The sequence below is a fragment of the Sceloporus undulatus genome, chromosome 2 (assembly GCF_019175285.1).
Source record: "Sceloporus undulatus isolate JIND9_A2432 ecotype Alabama chromosome 2, SceUnd_v1.1, whole genome shotgun sequence".
NCBI classification, from domain to species: Eukaryota; Metazoa; Chordata; class Lepidosauria; order Squamata; family Phrynosomatidae; genus Sceloporus; species Sceloporus undulatus.
In genome coordinates, this window is record NC_056523.1 from 112034539 (window position 1) to 112054134 (window position 19596).

At 41.3% G+C, this 19596-nt stretch overlaps 2 protein-coding genes across 4 annotated transcripts in view; both read left to right on the forward strand.

Annotated features, from left to right (window-relative positions):
* AFAP1L1 (actin filament associated protein 1 like 1) overlaps nt 1-19596 on the forward strand; it is a 902653-nt gene that overhangs the window by 565641 nt on the left and 317416 nt on the right. The gene's annotated exons all lie outside the window — the stretch shown is intronic.
* The window catches only part of ABLIM3 (actin binding LIM protein family member 3), a 213643-nt gene that overhangs the window by 1106 nt on the left and 192941 nt on the right, over nt 1-19596 (forward strand). The gene's annotated exons all lie outside the window — the stretch shown is intronic.

The window sequence follows — 19596 nt, forward strand, 5'->3', positions numbered from 1 at the left end:
TTTGTACTGATTCTGTGCGCTAACACAGCGATGTCTTTGAATCCTACCCCATGTGTGTACGTTGAACAGCCACGTTCAGATCGGTGGGCATTGCCTCGGTGCTGAGGCTTGCAAGTTCTTCTGGGCAGTCCTATGCTGTCTGTCACACAGTGACACAGGCAAACACCCACCTTCACAGACTTCAGGGCTCCAGGGTTTAGCAGGCTCACTCTTCTTGTCAGTGGGGCCGCTGCCTCTTTGGGTGCTGGACTGATGCCATCCCTGGGTGTCCCAGGGCAGACTTCAAGCAGACAGGCAGAAAGCATCATCCCAAGGAGGATGTATCTCTCTTTGTGTCTCTGTGGGTATACTAGCCAGTTTCCTGCCTTGAGCGTATGGGTATAAGAATCTGTACAAATCCTTATGCAGAGAATGATGTTAAAATCCCTGAAACTAATAAAGAGAGGGGATCATCAAGGTACTTCCTTTCTAAACCATTTCTGAACAGGCCAGAAACAGGCTTCATGACAATAATCTAGATAAAGATAAACCAGGTGCAGGAGAGTACCCATTTTGTGGCACTGGCAGTAAAGAACAGATCCGTTTCGGAAAATATTGTCCTTGCTGTGTGTCCTCAGGTTGTCTCTGCCTTAAGGCAAGCCTATCATAGGATTGTTTGTTCAGAAAGGGGTTTGCCTTCGCCTTTTTTTCTGAGGCTGAGAGAGTGTAACTTGCCCAAGGTCACCCAGTAGGTTTCCATGGCCAAACAGGTATTCAAACCCTGGTCTTCCAGTGTCCTAGTCCAACATTCAAGACATTACACCACACAGAAAATTTATTTCTCACCCCGTCCCATTCCCCTTTTGGCCATGCTGTTGCTACTATGCCTCTGTTCCTCCCGTTCCCCCAGCCTCACTCTCTTTCAGGGGTAAAGCTTTTCACCCCTTCTCTAAATATGAAACCAACCTGAGCCACCTTTGCAGCCTGTTATACTACCTTTGAAAGGACCCAGAGCTCATTGGCAGAGAACATCCTTTTTGTACGCATGTGTTACAACTTCAGAATTTGGACGTAACCATTTTCCTTGGGATCCCAGATGGCCAGTGTTCATTGAAGCAGAGATTAGGAAGCTCATGATCTGAAAGTATAGGGTACAGTACTTTAATATGTTCATACAATCTCTCCTCTTAGAGTTTCTCTTCCTTTGGATTTGACTTTTAGTGACAAATGTCCTCTGATATTCAGAATGGAGATTCCCAGCATAAGAGTTTTAGCCACAATGTTTGGAGATGTCTCTCTTAAGGTCCCTCCCTCTTTTTTCCTTTTCCTCTCTCTCTGCCAACTCAGTGAGCGCTTTGTTGACAAGCAGGTGGTGCTGGTCACAGCCCGGAGGCTAACTGCAAGGGAAGCATTCCTTGATGGCACATTGTGACCCAAGGAACAGGTGATTCTAGATTTTTCTCGTTGTATCATGGCCAAGTAAAGTTAACTTTCCAGGTGAACCACACCTGGGTTGGTTGGGAAGATATTTAGGCAAGCGGATGCCATGCTGAGAGTTCCAGACAATAGGCAGCACATCCTCCTTCATCCAGTAGACACAAGATACCAAAAGGCACAGAGACACTTCGTGATGTGCCTAGGTGCTACATTCAAGAACTGGGAGATGAGTAATGCCATAGAGGGAGCTGAATGTGTATTTTCTGCCTCCACATACATCTGCAGGGAAGACAAAAACAAAGGGAGAATAGGACTGGGGTAGTGGCATAGGGGGGTGGATTTCCTTTTGAGGGAAACAGACACAAAAGCATGACAACTGCTTGGAGGTTGTTTCTTTCTCCAGAGCTTAATAGCCAGTTTGGATGCTGATAATTATGGTTTGCAGGACCAGCGTTTTATAAATCTATTACTGTGCCACTAAGTATTGCCCTATGCACAGGCATTGCATTTGCTCGCTATGTTTTCAACCAGCTTCACAGACACATTTGTCATCTGCAGCAGTTGTATGATGCTAAGGAGGCGGAGAAAGAGCTGCATGGCCTTTTACCTCCAGCATGGTCTTTGAAGTGTAGGAGTGCCTTTTATCATATGCTAGGGTTTATCCTTAATCTTGCCAGTGTCTGTCAGTCTGAGCCAATGTGGGAACTGGCAAACAGTGGCTGAGCCAATCGGTCACACCACGTTTCTGTGCCTTTGTCTTCCCCTCTCTATCATGGCATGGAGAGTCTGAATGACATGCTCTCCTCCCTTTGCAAAGCGCTTTGTGTTTCATCAGTATTTTACAATGAATAATTTCTTATTAGCATTCAGGAATGTCTGGAAGCCAATCACCCTTCCCTCATTTGGATTCAAACAAATCCAAAGTCCCAAAATTATGAACTCTTGGACTGGACAGGAAAAAAAATTGAAGTCATATGTTCTGTTATGTCTGCTTTCATAATGTGTAATGATGTACTATCATGCCTCTAGCACAGTGATGCTCATTACAGTATTATTATTAAGCTTTATTTATATAGTGCTGTAAATTTACACAGCACTGTACAAGTGGAGGGAATTACTATTCTATTGTCTACTTTGCTCACCTCTTTGTTTGGGGGGGGGGGAGGGATGTCTCCTACCACAGGGTCTTCTCCAGTTAATGTTGTCCACCCTCTGTGTTTAACTGCTTCTTCCACGGTGCAAACTATGAACACTGTGCTTTACTTTTTTCTCATTGTAATGAATGGCAACCATTTGTTTATATGGGATAAATGAAAGAGGAAGCATTGGGAACATGACAGAGATGGAGGTGAACCATCTACCTGTCATGGAAACCTCAGGTGCCATCTCAATAGGCCCATTGTGGATTTCTTTTTCTTTGGGATTTTGGTCGCTCATATATAGGAGTTATCAGAAAGTAGGTCTCCAGATGTTTTGGACTTCTGCTCTGCTCCATTAATCCCTCTTCATTGGCCATGAAGACAGGGGCTATTGGCAGATGAAGTCCCAATTAACTGGAGCTCTACCTTTTGCCTGTCCCTGTCCTAGAGTTTGATTCTATACTGTGGACCCTTGAGATTATTATTATAGATAAATATAAATCACCAGGTTTGGGACTAGGTCATCTCATTAAATATTGCCTTTCAACAAGTTGGGAGTTAGAGGTCATACTTATTGAACTCAATAAAAGTGTAGAACGCTTAAGAGCTATACTGCCTTTTAGTGGCTGACTGCATACAAATATTTGGTTGCTCTAACTAAAAAGAAAGCCCATTGACTCGAGGCATACATCTGAGTAAAAATACAGTGGACCCTCTATATCCATGGATTTTGTATCCATGGATTCAAGCATCCATGGCTTGAAAATATTTTTAAAATATATAAATTCCAAAAAACGAACCTTGATTTTGCCTTTTTATATAAGGTACACAATTTTACTATGATGTTGTATTTAATGGGATTCGAACATCCATGGATTTTGGTATCTGCAAGGGGTCCTGGAACCAAATCCCAGTGGATACTTATGGCTCACTGTACTTAGGAATGGGTTGTGCTGCAAGTCATGTACAGTTCTTCTGTGTTGTAGAGTGGAATGCCAAGCTAATGCTCTTAGTGCCTTCCATTCCATTCTACTTTAATTCCTCAGGTTGCAAATTCTTGAGTATTTTATTTCTTTTGGTTAAGAAAAAGCTTAATTGGCAGGTAATCAGTGCCAGTTATCATAGGAAATCTCAGTGCCATCTTTGTTCTCTTTCTCCTCAGAAACAGACCTGTTCTGTTTCTAACATAGATAGATTATACTGTATAGGCATATAAGAGCTTTGGCAAACACAGATGAAACAAAAGTTTTGGCTGAATTCATAGAGGGTAATAGGGAGGGATATCCTTGCTACTCAGCAACTGGGGTAAGAGATACTATGTTATGTTTTATGATGATTTAGAGTGGATGGTGGATGGTGTCCTTACTATGATGGAGGCAGCCCTTGTTCTTGAAACCAAAAATTGTCTAATTTATTTTATTCATTTATATCCCACCTCACCCCACCCATCCCCAAATAATGGAACTCAAGACATCTAACAATATATTTAAAAATAATATAAATTAAAATTCTGCAAAGTCATTAATAAAAGTATAAATATAAGAGGTTTTTTAAAGTGATTAAACAGTTGTTAAAGTAAAAACAATTAAACATTAAAATAGTAAAATTTATTAAAAGGCTTACACATACCTTAAAAACAGCACCACATTACTGCACCACATTACTATGGAAAACCTCTCTCTCTCTCTCCATACACAAAGACAAACTTCCAGTCTCTCTTTCTCTCTCTCTGTTGATACTAGCACATGCTTCTGTGTCTCTGTGTCCTACAAACAAGTGCTCTCTTACCAGAAACCTGCTATTGAATCATGACTTTTTCTAAGTTCCCCTACCCAAAAATTCATCCAGTGCATACTAGACTTGGTGAAAGAAAATAGGTTGCCTTTTAATCAACTGACAGTAATGTCACTCCAGCATGGGGACTGAAACTATGCTTTGTATATGACAAGAGCCAGTATGGTATAGTGATTTGAGTGTAGGACTAGGGCATTGGGAGACCAGGGTTTGAATCCCTGTTTGACCACAGAAGCCCACTGGTTGACCTGTCACACTGTCTGAAACTCAGAAGAAGGCAAAGGCAAACATCTTTTGAATCTTACCAACAAAACCCGTTGATCGTCTTAGGATCACCATAAATTAGAAACAACTTGAAGATACACAACAAGAACTTGTTTGTGGCAGAGGGGACATGTGAAGGTCACATGCAAACATCTCTATAGGATGAAATTAAGAAATTGGTATGGTTTGAGGCACATTGATAGGATTTGATCTTGGGAGACCAGTATTTAAATTTCTCTTTAGCCATGGGTTGTTTTGTGGAAGTTACAATATTTCAGCTTCAGTTTGCTTTCTTTAAAAGAATGTATTTATATCCAGTTTTAGTGAGATAAAGCTCACAAAGCACCCCAGTAAACTAAAACTGTTGTTGACCCAGGGGAACATAATTAATCTTTCATATACTCCCCAGCAACAAGACAAGAGATTCTGGGCAGGAAACACAGTTGATGTAAATCAGCACCACACCCCATTGACTTTCATGGAATTATGCCAGTCTTCAGCAGCTGAGTATCTGCCACATAAATTCCTTTAAGCCTCTTATTTCTAAGCCATGTGTTACAGTAATATCAGGATTCTGTCCGGCATGAGTAAGGGGAGGCAAACAGCTGTTTTGTCCTAAACACATCCAATTGTGTTGAGTTATCATCAGAGGTTCCTGCCCATGAAATAGCCACCATGTGAATGCTGATTGAACTGCATCTGTGTGATAGCTTTAAAACATGGTGGTCTGTCATTGTGCAGTGGCCCTCTATGTGACCAGACTCCATCCTGCAGTAGTTCTCATTGAGTTGCTGCAAATCAGCCTAAATGCAGTGGCATCTAGCAATTTTTTCATTTGTTTCAAGCAAACCAAGGTCAGGTTGGTGAACTATGAGCAGGATCTCTCACACTGTTCATGTCTCTGATCTCAGTAAGGCAGATACTTGACACATCCCTGCTGAGAGGACTTCTGAAAATGCAAGTGTGACATTTTATGATACATCCTGAATTAAGGGATACGTATTATGTGGACACCAGTTGCTACTTACATGTACGTCTATGAACAGATCATGGGAAATATATTTGAGCGATGCTACAAAAGAGCAGGGAATGCAGCCTCCTCTCCACTACACTTGGGGGTCATGTCACACAGAGATACAGGAGCTTGTTGGGAGAACTACATAATGAGAAGAAAGGCTCTTTGTTCTTTCACTGATACTGGATTTCATTTGGCATTTCAGAAGGCAGAACCAGGAGCTGTAGCACTGGTCTGTTTACATGGAGAAAGCTATTAATATATCTCTTGTTATAGTTAGCACCTCTAATGAGTTACAAATAGATTCATAAGGTTATAAATAGGTACATCAATGCCTGTGAGCATATCTATTGAAGCTGGGTCCCTTGGTACAAGTAGCTACCAGAAAAGACACAGCAACCAAGTACCCCCAAATCCTGCTCGCCAGCCAATACAAAATCTCCATTATGGGTGCATTTACCCTTCAGAAGCAATGCCATTTGACACTGCTTTAACTGCCATGGCTCAGTGTTATCGAATTCTGGGATTTGTTGTTTTGGGAGAGCCTTCTGTGTCAGAGAGCTCTGATGCAAATTCCAGAATTCCATAGGATAGAACCATGACTGTTAAACCAGTGTCAAACTGCATTAATTTTGCAATGTGGAAGCAGCTACAAGGACATATGTGTATGGCAGATTGTAAGGGGAGTTCTTGCCGATTGCACCTTTCCTGCAGTGCCTACATGGATAGCGCTTGTGAATGAACATTGTCCTGTGCCTCAGAATCCATATTCTCTTTTACTTTGATCTTATCCTTCTCATTCTCATTTATTCGTAACCTCCAATTTATAACTTCTATGTTCTTTGGTTTGGGAAGTTTTTTGCATGATGGGGAAGAGCCTAACTGGCTGCTTCATAATCCCAAGAAAACACCCTGTATTACCTTTATTATCAAGTGAATGCATACGTGAGCACGCAGCCTTACTTGAACATATAGTGGTCCCTCCACATTTGCTGAGGTTAGGAGTGAAGGACACCTGTGAATGCAGAAAAAGTGCAAATTAAAAAAAAACCTATTCTTTTTACCAGAGAGAACACCTCTCTAGAAATTTCCATGTCCTCCAGTGAAGTTCTCTGGTCAACATCTGCCAGAAGTTGATCATAGAATCATGCTGGAGGACCTTCAATGCCCAGAGAAGTGTTTTCTCTAGGAACTTCTCAGTTTTCCAGCACATGTTTAGCAGAGTTGCGCTGGAGGACCTAGAGATTCCTAGAGAGGACATATTAATAAACCTGCAAATAATCAAATCTACAAAAGTCAAAGTCACAAATGTGGAGGGCTAACTGTATTTTTGTAAAAGGCAAAAGATTTATATGATCTGAAGAGAAACCAGAATATAACTAACTGTATTTGTTTTGGCTGGAAAGTGGAGTGTGTGTGTGTGTGTGTGTGTGTGTGTGTGTGTGTGATGGGAGAATCTGAAACCACAACCTGGTAAAGGACATGTGTAGTGGGTGACTGAAATGTTCCAATAAAATGAACTAGTAGGTGATTCAGGACAGAGAAAAGAAGGTGCTTATTCACACTACACCTTACCAATTTATTGAGTTTACAGCTTCTGTACATGGCAATAAGGGATTAGGCAGATGTATAGATGGTGGCTCTGTGCAGCCAACTTCCAGGTTTCTGAGGCATTAATGGCTCATCATATAAGATGATGGCTTGCTGGCAATAGCAGAAGAGGTCACTTATGTTCAACCTTGGCTTATGAGAAGCAGGATGCCAGAGTGGAGAGGCTTCTGGTGTGTGCTTCTCTTCTGATGTTTCATGCCACAAGGGACATATGGTAAAGAAGTGAATGAAGAGATGCTGGTTACAGCTAAGGACAGAACCTGATCCTTAGATGCAAGAACTACTAAATTCATTATTGTTGTGTGCCTTCAAGTCATTTCAGACTTATGGCAATCCTAATGGAGACCTATCATGGCATGGGTTTGTTCAGGGGGAGTTTACTATTGCCTTCCTCTAAGGCTTAGAGAAGGGTATGGTGTACCCAAACTTACATATTGGGCTTCCTTAGTAAATCAGGGATTTGAACCTTGGTCTCTTAAGTCCTTAGTCCAAAATTCAACCAATGCACTATGTTGCCTCTCAGATTCATTATAGCTTCCAATAAATAAGAGCAGAATTTGCATCTTTTACTGGAACCAATCTTTACATCAGAAGCCTATGACAATGATGATTCTAATGTTGTTACTGCTGCTGATGCTGCTGTTGTGTGCCTTCAAGTCACTTGTGACTTATGGCAACCCAAAGGCAAACCTATCACATGGTTTTATAGGGCTGAGAGTATAAGACTTGCCCAAGTGGTTTTCATGGCCAAGTGGGGAATGTAACTCTGATTTCTAGAGTTGTAGTTCAACACTCAAAACACTACACCACACTGGCTCTTGATTATAAGGTTTTTCCCCCCTTCATGACATTCATTAAAAGCAATGATTCTAGTATCACTATTTAAAATAATATTGTGAAGAAAACACTTTGAAAAGTTACTAGCTACAAGTTTTTAAAAAAAGCCTTGTGGCCCCAAATCTGTGTAATTCTTGAACTGTACTGAGCCAACCCCAACCCTGCATGGTTCTATGACAGATTTCTCAAGATCCCTCAAGAGCACCAAAAAGCGCAACCAATGGGTACAGAGCTATTGACCCGACATGAACCACACCTGTATAAGTGGCCCATGAGTCACTTCTTGAAAGTCCTGCAAACCTCGCACAATTCTGTGGTTTGCACAGGCTGGTCTCTTAGGAGTGACACATTTGTAACAAAATATCATTGTGTGATTGACTCTCAGCTGAGTAAACAAAATCCCAAGAATTTACGCTTCTGAAAAGCTGTTCAAAGGAGATTAAACTGAGGTAACCCTAATGTGTTTCTGTTTGGTCCATTCTGACCTGAAAGGCAATAAAGATGACTGACCTTCAGAAAATCTCCCCAGCCTTCTGCCATGTTGCTCCATCACATTTATTATTACCTCAATTAGGTCAGCTGAGAAAGGGATGAAGTCTCCTTGCAAAACTGCTTTCTGTTTTATACACACACACCCTGCCACCACTTGATAAGGCTCTCATTCCACAGAAGCAGGAAAGAATGACCAATGAAAGTTAATGAAGTTTAATACTTGTCACGAGGATGCCATTGAAAACAACCTTACTGTATCAAATTATCTCTGACCTAGTTGTGGTATTTAGAACTACTCCTTCTTAGGAATGTTGGGTAACCTTTATGAGAATAAATCTGGACTGATGAGAATGTTTGCGATTCAAGATTTATCCTGTACAAAATTTGCACGTGGTTATTTTGTGCTGAAAACACAGCATTTTATGTGTAGAAAATAGTATTATAACATTTTTTATGAAGAAATTGCTGTTTCCACATCTGAAATTTGGTCAGAAAAAGTCCTGAAATAAAAACAGACATAGAAAACTACAGAGCTTTTGTAAACTTTCTTGCATTGGAAGTAAACTGTAGCAAATAACGGTTGTTTCACTCAAGGAAAAACTATGAAGAATTACACCAGTATTCCTTCCCATGCAGGTTGCCAGTGTGAAAATGTTCATGGCTTTGCTTGACATTTCATCCTGATAGCCACAGGAAGACATATACTGTGTGGTGGTGGATGTCTACATGACTAGGAGACAAGAACTGACTTGCAACGGGGAAGTTCTTTTCACGGGAAGCAAAAGCATCCCTAGAAAAAGCAAAAGTTTCTACAAAGCTTCCTCTGTGCACATTGGACAGTCCATACAGATTCTACAGTCACCCTTGTATATTCATATACAAGGCTTTCACGGAGGACGTAATGCTTTTGGCATTCACAATGGCAGTTTACTCTGAGGGAATCATTTAAGATTAGCACAAGGGCAATAAGATGAGTTGTTTAGAAAGCTTGATGCAGCTCCATTTTTCAGTACCTGAATGTCCAATGTTTGGTTGGCATAAGAATGAAGATATATGTTATGGGAATATGTGTTCTCTTAGTTGACTGGTAATCACTATGGCATGGCAGGAGAGGTTGCATGTTAAGTACCTTATAGGAACAAGATCAACAAATGACTATTTCTGTCATCTAAATCAGGATCCCAGCTTCGTCCACTCAGTAATCTCTAGGAACATGTGGTTACAAAGTGTTTACCAGCAAACTCCATTAAGTACCCCATAATTAAACAAGAAAATCGCATGGTATTATTGTTATGTCCCTGTCCTTGGATTGGTAAAAGGCCTAACCACTGTTCCTTGTGATCATCCATTGTCTTAGAATTGGCTGGAGATTTGTTTCTGCCAAAGGTATAGCAAGTACATTTCTATACCGCTTACCAGTGCACTTAAGCACTCTCTAAGTGGTTTACAATGTGTAAACTAATTGCTCCCAACAAACTGGGTTATTCATTTTAGTGACCTCAGAAGGATGCCAGCTTGGGTTGACCCTGAGGCTCTAGCTGGTACTGAACTCACAACCTTGTGGTTTATGAGTGAGTGGCTGGAGTACAGACGTTTAACCACTGCACCACCATTGCTCTTCACTTACTTTCACTTATGTCAGTGTTGAAACATTTTCTTGGTAAGAATGGCATTTCTTTCACATATTATACGAACTTGATGACATAAATGTGCAAATCACTATATCTGAGGCCTTGTTGGCCAGTGCCATTACACCAGCATAAATGTTGGTGGCAGTGTAGGAGGCATCACAGTGGCAGGGGTAAAATGAACAGACACAGTGATGAGGACAGCAGAGGGCAACAGTGAAAGGCATTTTTTTCCACCAGAGAAAGCTGCCCTGTTGGCTCTTGAGCAGCTCTGGAGATGACAGGGCAACCATCTTTCCTGACATACATGGCTTTCACTGCTCACTCCTGATACTGTCACAGTGCTTGCAGTCATTTTTTCTCTGTCATTGTGTTGCCTCCTATGCCGCCGCCGCCGCCACGACCTACAGTGTTATAATTGCACTAGCTCACAGGATTACAGATATACTGTCTTGTCTGTCTTTCATCTAGCCTGTACAATGTGTGAACCAACAGGGCCCGTTGACTGAGAACTTTTGTAGGATCAGGCAGGCAACAGAAAACCCAGAAACATTTATTGAGGTCTCTGTGATGGCTGTTGGCCCAGATGGTACAGGTTAGCCTTATAACAATCTACCCATTTTAGAAGGAGATTTCTCCTTCCTAGCCTAGAAACTTACATCTTTCTATCCCAGGTTGGGACATACTTGTCATTAAAGGTTTTTCCTTCCTGGGCTTCCTTGTGCAAGATAAGCAGCATCTCTCTGTGACAGAAAGGGCATGAAATTGTCTAAATCTCCTGTGAGAGATTGATGAATATCGAAGTATAAAGTCAACTGCAAAAATTGAATTATTTTATCTGAGCACTTGGTGTCCTCTGATACAAATTGAGAGCAACTTTCATAAATGATAGCAGCACACTTAACTTAACTGAATAATCATCCTCATGACTGTAGCAAGGGAGAGTAATACATTTTGGTGAGTAGTTGTCTGTGGGGTTGGAGGACACCAATGCCTTATTAAAATCCATTGGGAGCACACAGGCAAACTCACTAGGTGGGTACTGTAGCTTAATGCCCTATTAATGCAGTGACTTAATGAAAGCATTTGGAACATCTAATTAGTTGCTTCAAACCAAGATCGTTGCCTTCTTTCATATTGCATCTTGGGAGGTAAAGTGATGTTGGCAGGACAACTGGTGAGAAGAGGAATTAATGAGACACAGACCAGTCTACAAAAATGGAAAAGGGTATGTTTGATAAGCAAAGGTGGATCAGTGTCACAAGTCAGCGTGCAGGCTCCAATTGGCATTACAGAAACAGATTCTGTGTGCAAAAAAGGGCTTCCCCTTCCGTTCCTCCCCCCTGAACCCTACCTTCTATGTTTCCAGTTCTTCTCTAAAGGGTGCCCTAATCCAGTGAAGCAGATTTGGACTGATTCAAGGGGGAGCTTTGGGGAGGGGAGCAGAGCATACTATGTTCTGCTAGCATACCCATATCTCTGAATGCAGTTCTGTGATTATGACAAATAAGAGAATTTAAAGAACACATTCTTGGTGCATCTTTCTTTCATCTTCTCACAGGTGTCCATCTCTCTTCACTTAAAGTGAAGAGTGATGAATCTCAAATCCGTGCTAATTTATCCCATTGATTTCAGAAGAATTTAAGATCAACTAATTTAGTCTGGGTCTAGCCCCTTAGTTATTTTTGTGCTTAAAAGGCATTTATGATGAAAATCTATAATATTAATTGAACTGATGTAAAAACCTATGATACAAAATCTAGGCTTTCTGCTATGGCTCTTCTAATTACGTACCAATTTTTATTGTGATATTATCCTAGACCTAGAGGCCGAATGCCTCTCAGTGAGGTTAGGTCTATTTCACATAGGTAGAAGGTAAGAATTTTCCTGAGCTTTAAGACTCAGAAACGTTGATTGTCCCTTTTATATTATTATTATTATTATTATGTTCATTTATATCCCGCCTTCCTCCCAGTACAAGGACTCAAGATGGCTAACAAATCTAAAGCAGTCCAAGTTAAAACAGTATAAAACATTAAAATATAAAGTTTAAAAAACAATTAAGCAATTCAAACAATTAGAAACATCACATTATTAACATTTAAAACTCTTTAAAACAAAAACAAAAACAAAGCAACATCCATGTCATGTTAAGGCCTGGTGGCATATAAACATCTTTACCTGCCATCAGAAGGTTATTTTATTTTATTTTTAAAAATTCAAGACACACGGTTATAATGAAAATGATTTCTGGGTAGGTGTGAGTTCAGAACTTGAGCGAAAGCAGTATTTTTGCCCTTGAAGCACCATTCAACAGTGTGATCCCCAGATCCAGTATGAAGTAAAGGGTCCACACATCCTACTTCACAGAGGTCAACCCTTTGTTTCAAGGGATGTCCAGGTCAGGTCCTTCAAAAGGGAGAGCAGAGGTTTTGATGTTACCTGGGCAGCACACTAAATGAGCAGGCCGCCTGCTCACAATTTCCCCGAGTGTGATAAGGTTTTATTTTGTACTTCTATTTAAATTCTACAAGAGAGCCAGTATGGTGTCATGGTTTGAGTGTTTGGCTAGGACTCCAGGGTTTGAATCTCTATTCAGTCGTGGGAAATCACTGGGTGATCTTAAGTAAATCACACTCTGAGGTTTATCACACAAGGCTCAAAAAGTGGATAAAAGCTAGGGTTGCCATAGTTGGTGAACTGAAAACCGGGACAAATGTAGGACAAGGTTTAAAAATGTAGGACCTTTTTTTTTAAACTTCCTAGCCCAGGAACTTAAAAAAAAAGGTCCTACATTGTTAAACCTGGTCCCCCCCTCCTTCCTGGCCTGGGATTGATCGGCCTGCTCCCAGGCCGGGAAGGAGGGCGAGGGCCGCCTGTTATCGCAGCAATCGCCGCGGTGGCAAACGGCCCCCCCTCCTTCCAGGCCTGGGAGGAAGCCTCGGCCGCCTCCCACGCCGGGAAGGAGCTCAAGGGCCACCCGTCATCGTGGCGATTGCCGCGGTGGGAAGCGGCCCCCTCCTCCTTCCTGGCCTGGAAGGAAGCCTCGGCCGGCTCCCAGGCCGGTAAGGAGGCGGAGGCTGCCCCTCATCGCGGCGATCGCCGTGGTGGGAAGCGGCCTCCTCCTCCTCCTCCCTGGCCTTGCTGGGGCCCGGGAGGGAGCGTCTCCGCAGCTGGAGCTCCAACCACGGAGAGCCCTCCCAGGCCTCAGCAAGGCCTTGGAGCCGCGGCGGCGGCTGAGGTGGCCGCGGTGGGCGGGGCCGTCCCGGTTTGGGCGCCAAACCGGACCGGGACCGGGATGGCACCGCCCAAACCGGGATTGTCCCGCCCCCCGGCAGGATATGGCAACCCTAATAAAAGCAGGATAGTAGCATCTGTGGCAGAACCTTATCAGATCTTATCAGACGATGTCATGACTTACCTGTATCCAGTCTGTAGGTCACCGATGACTGTACCACACCTTTTCTTTGATGGGCAAAGCATGTTAATAGTTGCCAATTGCACTGCTGTTGCATTAGACCCTCCTGTATGATAGGTTTCTAGATGCAATTTTGGGATTTTAAAACTTCCTTTTCTTTCCCCTGCCTCCCTAAATTGCAATCCCATAGTGGCTAAATTGTGTTAAAAATAGAAATACAAATGAAAAAGAAAATGAAAGGCATGCTTGATAGAGCAATAGAAGAGGGAGGTATAGATAAGGAGCAGTCTGTGAAACAGAGTGCGGGACAGTCCATGGCAGCAACAGCCCCAGTCCCGCAATTGAAGACACATGCGATAAGCACTACTAACAAACTGGTATGTGTCTGGTTCCTTTCATTAATATCACAGTGAGAATGGGACTCACATGATAGTCACTTCTCTCAGGCTCAGAGGAAGGCAATGGATAACCTCCTCAGAATACATCTTGCTGAGAGGGTCACCAGAAATTCAAATCATGTAACAACAACAAATTGTTTCTAAATTTGCCTCCATACATAGGTACATTTTAAGCAGATCTGTTTTGTACTTTTTCCTCCTTTGTTCTGCTGATGTGCAAGTGACCATCCTAATTTAAATGGGAAAGTATTTATTAGCTCATCTGGCATAGAATCATACTGTTTGTATGAATCACCAAAACATATATAAGACAAATGCAAGGACAAGTTACAATGGATGCTGGTCTGTGAAGCAGAGAGCATGCTTCAGAAATAAGACCTGGTTGACCAGAGAAGGATGCTAATTCTCAGTATATTTCTGCCTATACCAGTGGTTCCCAACCTTCCCAATGCTGTGACCCTTTAATACAGTTCTCTATGTTGTGGTGACCCCCAACCATGAAAATATTTTCATTGCTCCTTCATAACTGTAATTAAATAGGTGTTTTCCCATAGTCTTAAGTGACCCCTGTGAAAGGGTTGTTTGACCCCCAAAGGGGTCCTGACCCACAGGTTGGGAACCACTGGCCTATACATTTTTGTAAAATAGAGTTGACCCATCTCTTTTTCACCTTCTAAATATTTTTCAAAATCTTTCCAGCCTTTGGTTGGACTCTCCTGAAATCAGGTATTGGATAGCTGTGTATTGTGATTTTTAGAAACATATACTTATCGACAATGAACCATCTATAGAATGTGATATTTAAAATCTGTGCTTTGGAATCTGATATATTTATTCAAATATTTAGCATCTAGTGCATGGTGTGAGTTTCCTTACACTACTTAATGTTGAACTATCTATTTTTTTCCTAGCCTGTATATGTTGTCAGCAAGAATATAGAGTGTCTTTACAGTGTAATTCACTGTTTTTAAAATCATTTTTTATTGAGCATCTTGAGCATGCTTTGCACTGGTGCTTTTCTTCTCTCCCTTAGAGGCACTTGTTGGAACATGTCAAGTGGCACTGCTGGAATTTCCTGACATCTCAGCTGTTGTCAATACCATCAGGGATGGATGACACAGGGTGGCTAGTTTAGGGGACATTAATTTCAAGGCTGAAACACACTACCAGTGATTAATACAGAGAGCTTGGAATTTTTTGTTTTTGAAGTACAACTTCTACAAGTCTATGTTGCCTATGGGAGTTTGGGAGAGGTAGTCCAACAAATGGACATTTCCAAGTTCTGTATAAACTTGTATGGCAGAAGAGTTAATAATGGTGAATGAACCATGGAACTTATGACTGGGCTGTCATAAGTAGGGAAGACTACTAAGTCTGCAGATGACCATTTAATACCTAGTGTTGAATGATGGTATGTGTGGAACTAATAATTAAGGTGTTCACCAAGAACATGTGGAGACTTTTACACTGCTTCAATGTCTGATTAAACAGGGAGGGAGAAAAGGGACACCTCTCCCCCCCAAAATTCCTCAAAATTCCCAGGGCATTTAAAAGATAGGCAAAGATATCCTGGGATGTGTGTGTCATCATCCCAGTTGGTAAGGATAATTTTACCATGCAACAGGTGGCTGAAGAGTGGCCATATGAATGATAAAATGTGTGGTCAAAGGGTCAGTGGTAGTTATAGGAAGCTGCTTTATATTGAGTCAGATCACTGGTACATCTAGCCCAGTATTGTAAATTCTGATTAGCAACAGTTCTCCAAACATTCAAACATAATTCTTAACCCTACCTGGACATCGTTGGTGTTTCCATGTGGCATCCCATCCTAGTACTAACCTAACCTAGCTCTGTTTAGCTTCCAAATTTTGACATGATCAGGTGTTTTCAGGGTTTCACAGTGGTTAATTGTCTAATAATGAGCTCACTAAGCTTTATATAAGATGTTAAATTGCAATTTTGTAACTTCTTGTTGTTATGGTTGTTGTAGCATACCTTCAATTTGTTTTGGATTTGTGGTGACCCTAAGGTGAACCTATCATGGGATTCTCTTGGCAAGATTCGTTCAGATGAGGTTTGCCTTTCTCTTCCTCTGAAGTTGAGAGAGTGTGACTTGTCTAACATCATCCAGTGGTTGGCTAGGCCATTTTACTTACTGGACTTATTATAATAATAATATAATATAGTTTATTTGTATCTGGCTTTTCCAAAACCTGATCAAAGCATGCATGTTTTCTGGAAATAAATGTCTGTCTAAATTACCACTTTTTAACTAGACTGGCCCTTTTGCATTACCAATAATTAGACAAAAAGGAGCAGATATCTGCTTAAAATTTGCACATTATAATGTATAAGTACAGATGCAAAGTTAGAAATAATTATTATAATTCAAATAGAAATACACTAATCTCATCATAGTGGTGATGAAGACTGCGGCCAGCTGGCCTGTGTGCCTGCTCAGCCTGATGTCCAGGTGCTTATTGCTGATGGACAACATGTAGGCTTCTGCTCTTCCTTGTTATGATTCTTGATTAAACATTAAGAGTGCAACTCTTGAGCTAGACCACTCTGCAAATAGAGGACTCCCTCAATAGAGGGCTCAGTAGAGGACACTGAAGAGCATGACTTGGTGGCTGGATGACTGCTAGTGAATAAAGTATTATTACCACACTGAAAGATAACTCTTGTTGTTCAATAACCTCTCTGAACTCTGTTTCATGCCAATGGGCACCCTAGATGCCTGAAGAGGGAGTTTCCTTTTCACATTTCATCACTTTGCTATCCAGCAGTCTTGTCAGCTTCTATACTAGATCAAGATTAAGGCAGTGCGAGGTGAGCACTGAGGTGCTTCTTAGGTGCTATAAATATCCAAGGTGTTTGGAAAGCTGTTGCTATGTCAGTCTCAGTGATAAGGAGAGATAGTGCAGGTGAGGTGATACTTTCAATTGTCCCATACTGTGTTGACATCAGTGTGCAGGTACAAAACTATGTCATTCCACAGTGTCCTCTTTTGACCAGAATTTCAAAGTACAGTATTTTCACAGTGGCAGTGGGTCCTCTTTTAGGCAAGAGACATGGGCAAGATGTTCTGTTTCATATGCCAGAATGACTTGGCTTTAGGTACTATGCACTGCACATTTGAGTGGGAGGGAGGCACCATTTGCTCCTCCACCTCAGTCTTGATGTCTTGAGTTAGCCAAAACAACACTTGGTAATTCCAAAAAGAGAAAAAAGCCATGCTGATTTATTGAGATAAAACAAACTCCAAATCTACAGGTGGGTGGATTTTATTTATACTTTTATTAAGATGCACAATATGGACAGGTGTTTGAGCCTCCAGAATTCCATCAGACTAGTTGGTTAAAATAAATAAAGAGAGGGGGAAATGCAATCCATAATATTCTTTGGTTAGATTTTTTAGCTTTTGAGGTCTGCATTTAAAGTCAGTCCTAAGAAGGAGATTGCATGCCTGATGAATCAGAATTCAAAAGCTGGTGAGTTTGTGAATTTATAGTGGTACTTTCTTCATATATTAGAGCTCATCTTCCATGAGCTATGCTTAGACAGCCTTGTCTGATGAAAACTATATCTGTGAAGACGGTAATATTTTAAAGACCTAAATGGCTTGTACCTTTAAATTCTTTTAAAATTAAATTCATTTGTGCTGCCTGTTTCTTGCTATTTGATGTCTGCTCTCTAACAGAGACCCTTCCATTTTAACCACACCTGTCTTGCCGTAATCATTCATTTGGAAAGAAACAAGAGCCAGAACAAATCTTGACTATCCTCATGTTAGCACACAGCAGGGTGCCTATCAGGATATGTAGAGTGTATCATCTCTTCAGCAGCAGCCGACTTCCTGCTGCTACGTTAGTGTGCATACATGTAAATGGCCAAGGGGGCCAGATGGAGTGTTAATGGGGACCTCGCATGGGAAGATATTTCAATGTTCCAGAAACCTTAATCTGTGCAAAGACCATCAAAAGCAGACCTAATTTCTTAATTGTTAAGACCAGGTCCTAAACTTTGCTTTCATTTCATTTGGGTATTCCTACTAAGTTATGGCTAGGATGGAAAATCATTACTCTGAGTCAAGTGCCTTTTGGGACACTGAAAATTGCCTTTGTAATAAAACTGCTTTGTATATTTTCTCAGAAGTCAGCTGTGCTAAATGTAATGGGGGTTGCTTGTAAATAGGTGCGTGTAGTATTTGTACTAATGGCCCATCCAGAATCAAACCTAACCCTACGTAGTATGTTGATTTGTTCGAGTGGCTACATCAGAAACAATTTCAAAATGTAATGGCTGCTGAAATTAGTTGCATCGAAATACAATCAGTGCTTCTCTTTCCCTTTCTGGCCTGTGGCCTTTGTCTCCTGGGCTGAAGTTCTAACACGAGGCTGGGCTGAAGTTGCTAACATGAGGATAGTCGAGATTTGTTCTGGCCTTTGTCTCCTGGGCTGAAGTTCTTTATTTGTTTATCAGCAACATTAGCATTTTCAGACCTATTGAGAGCCATCTAATTTCTGTTGTTGCTGTTATAATTTCCCACCAAGGAGGGAAAATACTATCCATGTGCATGTGCATGTGAGTCCTTTATCAGCACTGTCACACACACAGAGGCACACACACACACACACACAAATACACACAGGGTAAAAATATAGGGTGGGTATAGGGTGGGACTGTTTAATAATGGGCAGCTCTGAATAGCTTCAGATAAGCACCTATCTGCAGATACCCTGGATTCTTGTAAGGAAGGGGTAAATGTTCTTCTGCTCCCCCCCCCCCATACCTCAAAGTGATTAAAAACTAGTGAGAAAGCTTATATGGCTGAGCTCGTCCCCAAAAACAATTACTCTCACTGCTGCGCAAAACCCTGAGATGCTGCCTATCAGTTTGGTGAGCCATGGTATATAGATTGTCTTCTGTTTATGTCAGTCTATAGATAAATTCTCTCCTATCCTGGGAGATATTACTGGTCAAAAGTGTCTGTTCTATGGCACTTTAAAAATAGCCAAGCCATAGCATCAGGAAGAGGAAGGGGCTCATTCCCAAATAAGGACAGAGGAGAAAACTGGAGCTAGTGGAGTAATGGAAACATTTTGTGTTCCAACAAAGCACATGACAGATTACCCAAATGGGATGCTGTCTTAGTTTGCTGCCCTTTGGTAAGGAGCCTGTGAAGACCCTGGGTCTGATAGGCACCGAGTTGCTGCGGTTGGTCAGGAAGCTTATCACATCACCAGCAAATCTGATATGTACTCGACTAAACCAGCTGTCATTTAAACAAAAACAAAACCCAAATCCATTTGGAATGCACTTCATCACTTTGATGTTCTTGTATGCTGATCAGGACAAACCCTATATCACCGTAAAACTCATCCTACAGTTTCACTTAAAATCTAGATGTTGACCTAAAGTTGTGAAGGCAAGGGAAAGAAAAAACTGGAAAAACTTGGGAGGAAAGCTATTGCCCCCCCCCACTTTTTTCTGAAGGCTTTTTTACTCTGGGATCTTTTTAAAAATTGATTTATTATTATTATTATTATTATTATTATTATTATTATTATTATTATTATTA